Raw genomic sequence first — 6,123 nt, 5'->3', positions numbered from 1 at the left:
CTAGAGTTCTGTGGTCACATTCAAGTAACTAAGGTGGCTAAGAGAGGGCCCTGGGGCAGACCCTCCCCAGCACTTCCAGGAGGAGCACAGTCCTGCTGCTACCTTCAAACATCAGGCCTCCAGAACTGTGAATCAACAAATTTCAGTTAAACCACCCAGTTTGTGGCACGTTACTAGGGTAGCCCCAGGAAGCCCACTGCGGCTTGCTGGCAATGAGAGGGAGTCAGCCTGAGCCTCTGCAGGGCAATGGAGAGATGTGGCTCCTAGGGCAGACTGTGGGGATAAGGCAGACATCACCAAACCTCCCTCCATGGCCTCTAGTGATGCCACCTCAGAGGTATGTAGTGTGCAGTTGATGCTCCCAGCAGACCTGGGCTCTGGCGAGGGATGCAGGGCCTGAGCTGGCTCTGCCCACATTTTACTGCCCAGGTTACCACAGGCAAAAGATGACCTGCACTGCTCCCTGGATGGTATGAAAACTGCTCACTTTAGCAATGCCCCCTTTGCCTACAGAGTTAGAGCATTAATTCTGAGGCTCACGTGGACAGTCCCAATGGAAGAGCCAACTAATAGCCACTATACTCTTCCCATTTTTCTTACCAGGGCAGACCGGATATTTATTACCATCTTGGGCTGCCATAAAATTTACCTTTCAAGTACTTTGGATCTGAGAATCTCACTGTACCTTTTGAGACCTTCATTACTGAGGCATGTAAGTCCACAAGCAGGGGACAACCCATTAGCTACCTCATAAGGACACGGTATGTCACACAAGACACTGAATACATGGAAAGGCTGCCTTTGGCAGGACAGGGCTTTATGGCCCCTATACAACACACATGGGCTGGCTGTTGTTGCCTTGTTGTAGGGGATCCAAAGCAACCCTGGACTTGGTGCTGGCTGGCGCTCAGTATCCTTGCTCAACTGGCATCTCTGCAGATACCACAGGGAGAATCATGTACTCTTTAAAAAGGCAGCAGACAACCAGCCTGTATACAAAATACGACATTGGAACTTGTGGGGGATATGGACATTGGTTCGCCACAAGGAGCCATTAAAGTCACAACTGTATACCACAGTATTCCCAGGCAGGTAGGCCATGAGATTCCAGCTGGCTCACAGCTGTGCCACTTTTCAGCTTCAGAGATCTTCATATTTTATTTCTTAACCATTAATTTTATCGAGAGAACCTTTAAAAACTGCCATGGATCACAACATGGCATCTGTTTTGGGTTCACTTGTATCTTCCAAAAAAAATGTGTTGAAGTCCTAAACCTCCAGGCCATCAAAATATATAGAAACTTCTCAGATGTAATCAGTTAAAATGAAGTCATTAGAGTGGGCCCTGATCCAATAAAAAGGGGAAATTGGACACAGAGACAGACACACAGAGGGAAAATATTGAGAAAGACAGAGGAAGAGCACTGGGTACAGGCAGAGGATCCTAGGGATGCATCTGCAGGCCAAGCAATGCCGGACAGCTGGATTTGGGCAGCCTAGCCAGACTACAGCACCAGGGAGAGGCCGGGAATGGGTCCCCCCAAGCCTTCAGATGAACTCACCCTATTGATACCTCCATTTCAGACTTCCAGCCCCAAGAATATTGAAATATATCCAGTTTAAGGTATTTTGTTAAGGCAGCCCCAGAAATCTAAAAAGCATACCCTGACAGTAATAATTGTTTCAGGCAAAATCATCAGTAAATGCTAACAAAGCAGGACAAAGTTTGATGAGAATTAGAACATTTAGAAAGCCTCAGAGTTATTTCCCCAAAAGACAAATACTGATAACAAAGGGAAAAATAGAAAGTGTACAGAGGAGAATCTTGGCAGAGACCACCTTACTCAGGTTGATGAAGTGGACACTGCCAGGAGAGGGACATGAAGACCTCATGTGCCTTCTGATTTGATGCATCCTATAGGTGTGGTATCCCTGCCCAACACGACGTGGACGCCATCATGGAGAAACATCAGAGAAGTCAAGTTAAGGAACATTCTACAAAATAAATGACTTGCACCCTTCAAACACACTGAGGTTATGGAAGATTGAAAAAAGGCTGGAGGACAGCTCTAGATTGGAAAAGACTAAACAGATATAACTAAATGAAGTTTTTATCCTGGATAGAAATCTGAGCCAGGGATATTGATCAAATCTTAAAAAGTCTGCAGATTAGATAATTACTGTTTTGATGCTAATTTCCTGATTTTAATGCTCATGGGATACTTGTATTAAGTAAAGCAGTTGAAGCATTCAAAAGTAAAGGTTTTATATCTGGAATTCACTTTGAAATGACTCAGGGGAGAGATCATGTAGACAGATGAAGATTTGGATGTATACAATAGTAAGAAACAGAAGCAAAAAAGGTAAAAATCTTATCATGCAGGAAGTGTGGTGAGGAGTAGATGAGATTTTTTTGGTACTTTTTTTTGCAACTTTTCTATATGTCTAAAATTATTTCAAAATACAGTTATAAAAAAATAATGATTATCTGGGCTGGGGATGTGGCTCAAGTGGCAGCACGCTCTCCTGGCATGCATGCAGCCCGGGTTCGATCCTCAGCACCACATACAAACAAAGATGTTGTGTCCGCTGAGAACGAAAATAAATAAATAAATATTAAAAATTCTCTTTCTCTCTCTGTCTCTAAAATAATAATAATAATAATAATAATAATAATTATTATTATTATTATTATTATCCTTTGTTGAATACGTGAAATGGTTTTAAGCATTAATATATATTTCAAATATAATTCCTGTCAGCACTCAAAACCTCACCCAGAGTACCATGGAGAGGCTCAGTGTGCACACGTGCGCGCACTCACACACACATACACACACACACACACACACACACACACACACACACACTAATGAGCTTAATCAGAAAGGCATACTATTTTCTGGACTAGAGTAAAAATTATTTACATCAGTCTCCAGTGTTCTTAATTCTGCCACTGCCATTCTTTCACATATGAGTTATCACTTCAACTAAAAGTTATTGGACACATGAAAAGATTATGTGATCCACTATAAAGAAATAAACAGTAAGTTTATTTCTTTAGAAAACAGACCTGAAAACAGAACCAAAAAACATGGGCCAGATGTTGGATTCATCAGGTATAAATCTAAAAATAACTATGATAAAAGTTTGAAAAGATAGGAAATTTCAGTAGAGAAATGGAAATGATAAAATTTTTAAATTAAATTTTTAAATTTAATTTTAAGAATTTTTTAAAATTTTAGTATACAACCAAAGATATGAAAATTGTGCTCTATATGTGTAATAAGAATTGTAATGCATTCTGCTGTCATGTATAAATAAAAAAAAAAGAATAATGGAAAAGGAAAAAAGTTAACTCTGAATTTTTAACTCTGAATTTTTTAAAGAATTTTTTAAAAATTTAAATGTTAGAAATGAAAAACAGGATATCAGAAATGAAGAATCTTTTTCAGGGACTTAGAATGAGACTGGGTACACCAGAGGAGGGAATTGGTAGTCATGAATACAGGTTAATGGAAATTAATCAGAAATACAAAGATGAAAAAGAGTCGGGTCACAGGAAAAGGACAGAGCATCTGAGACCTGAGGGCACAACATTGGTTTAATGAAGCAACTGGAGTCTTAGAAAAGGAGAGTGAAGCAGAAGCAATTTTTAAAAAGTTAATCGCTAACAATTTTTCTAAATGAATAATATTAAATCATAAACACAAGAAGCTCAGAGAACTTTAAATAAGACAAATACAAAGAAAATCATGTTTCTTTTATCACAAACTATTGAAAAACAAAAACAAAGAGAAAATCTTGAAAGGTAACAAAGGTAAACAGAATTATTACACATAGGAACAATGATAAGAAATACCACTGATTTCTCACTGTATACAATGGGGGCCAGAAGACAATAAAGTCACATTTAAAGTATTAGAAGAAAAAACATAATTAGGAATTCAATAGTGAAAACATCTTTTCAAAGTTAAAGCAAAATAAATTCATTTTCAGACAGAGACAAGCAGAAAGAATTCATCCCTAGCACATGAGTACCTTCTTACACTGTATTGGTACATTTTCTGTTATTATAATGCAATCTAAGACAGAATAACTTTAATGGAAAGAGGTTTCATTTTGCCTCATGGTTCTATCCAAGGTCCTGGGTCTGCATCCAATAAAGACGTTCCTCCTGGCAGAGTTCCAAGGTGGTGCAGGGCATCAAATGGCAAGAACAGAGTGCAGATGTATGGGGGTCTCCTCTGGTCTCCCTCCCCCTTCTTAAAAAACCACCAGAATCAATAATGGTGGCTCCACTCTCATAACCTTATCTATTCCTAATTGCCTCCTAGAAGCCTCACCTCTAAACACCATAGTCATATTAACTTTTCACCCTCCTAAGACCTCACATTGGAAATTAAATCTCAACACATGAACCCTTGGGAGACACACTCAAGCCATAGCCAAATCAGAGTGCCTATATTATGAGATGTTTTTGTGGAAATACATAACGGACCTTTACAAATACTTCACATCTTTCTTTAGATCACTTTAAAAGACAATTGATCTTTAAAACAAAAAATAATAACAGGTTGTAGCCACTAGTGTGCCAGAGCTGACAGGAAGCATCTCTTCACAAGTTCATGTTTAGTAACGTCATGTTGCTCACTTAAAACTGGCAATGGTGGGAGGTTTTGCACCATAAAGATAGTAACTGCCACAGATCAGGGCTTTTGTGCTGCTGTAGAGTGAGTGGTGAAGTAGTTATCTGCACATTATTCCTTGGAGTATAGGTAGAAGTAAAGAATCTGACAACAGCACAAAGTGGAGAAGAGGAAATTAGAAGTATACAGTTGTAAGGTTCTTAATTGTTTATGAAGTAGAATATTTTTTGAAGGTAGACTAAATTGCAATAGGGGCTGGCAAACTTTTCTAAAAGGTCCACATAGTAAGTGAGTAGTCCATCTTCTCTGCTCACAGATCCCTGTTGCTATGCACTTGCCTACTTGGAAACCCTGGAGGTGCTCACAGGGTTGCTCACAGATATCCACACAAGCAGCAGAACTCAGTCTCAATACACACTTCCCCAGCTGGGATCACGCAGGTAACCCTTGCCTTCTTCATCCCGTAAACACATGTGCTGTTCATGGTTTCTACTGTAAAGACACTCTCTCTGTGTTGTCTTGTAACTAATAAATATATTGAGGAAAATACTTTGAGACTATGCAAATATTCTTGTCATTCTCAAATTTACACCCACAAATCCTAATTTCCACTGGTGAATTTTGCTTATAAAATAACTATACTGGGCTGGGGTTGTGGGTCAGTGGTAGAGCACTTGCTTAGCATGTGTGAGGCACTGGGTTCAATCGTTGGCACCATATAAAAATAAATAAATAAATAAAAATACTGTGTCCACCAACAACTACAAAAATATATATTTTTTTAAATTACTGCAATATTTTACTACTGGTGATATTCTACTTCCCTCCTTTTTATTAATTGGAATTATTCAGTAAAGAAGATCTGTATTATCCCTTCCTTCTTTGTTCATGTCGGCGTGGACTTGTGGATATTAATTTTGCTGTGGCAACTGTATATTTTGTGGCAGACTGTTTCAACTTTGGCATTAAGAGACCCTGTGAGTGGGCCTCTGTGTGTTCTGCCATGCCTGGGCCTTTCTGAAGCACTTCCTTATGTTCTGGCATTACAAATGCTCCGTGCTAATCTAGTCCTTTCCTTGCTGTGGTCCTGGAATCCACAACTTCTCCAAGGGACCTGTTCCCATGACTGGGAATACTGTGTAGAAACCAAGATGTCATCCCTAGGTGCTTAGGCTGCATGGGTGTTGGTTTTTAGGTCCCCTCAGTGAAGAGAGGCAGGGCATAGAAGCAGGAAATACTCATATGTATACTAACCCCTCATCTTCATTTATTTTGGTGCCTATGTATGTATATAAATGTATCTTCCATCCACCCACCCATCTGAAACCATCAGTTCTCCACCCTCCATCAATCAGCACAACGTCCATTTCAGTCCTCCCTCTATTTGTGACCCCTTGTTCTGGCAGTGAGAAACTTAATCTACAACATATTTACCAACTTGTTCAATTCTAGTATATACTTAGAGCTACCCCAA

The sequence above is a fragment of the Urocitellus parryii genome, unplaced genomic scaffold, assembly GCF_045843805.1.
Source record: "Urocitellus parryii isolate mUroPar1 unplaced genomic scaffold, mUroPar1.hap1 Scaffold_86, whole genome shotgun sequence".
Taxonomy (NCBI): Eukaryota; Metazoa; Chordata; class Mammalia; order Rodentia; family Sciuridae; genus Urocitellus; species Urocitellus parryii.
The sequence above is the reverse complement of the archived record's forward strand: the minus strand, read 5'-3'. Positions refer to the sequence as shown.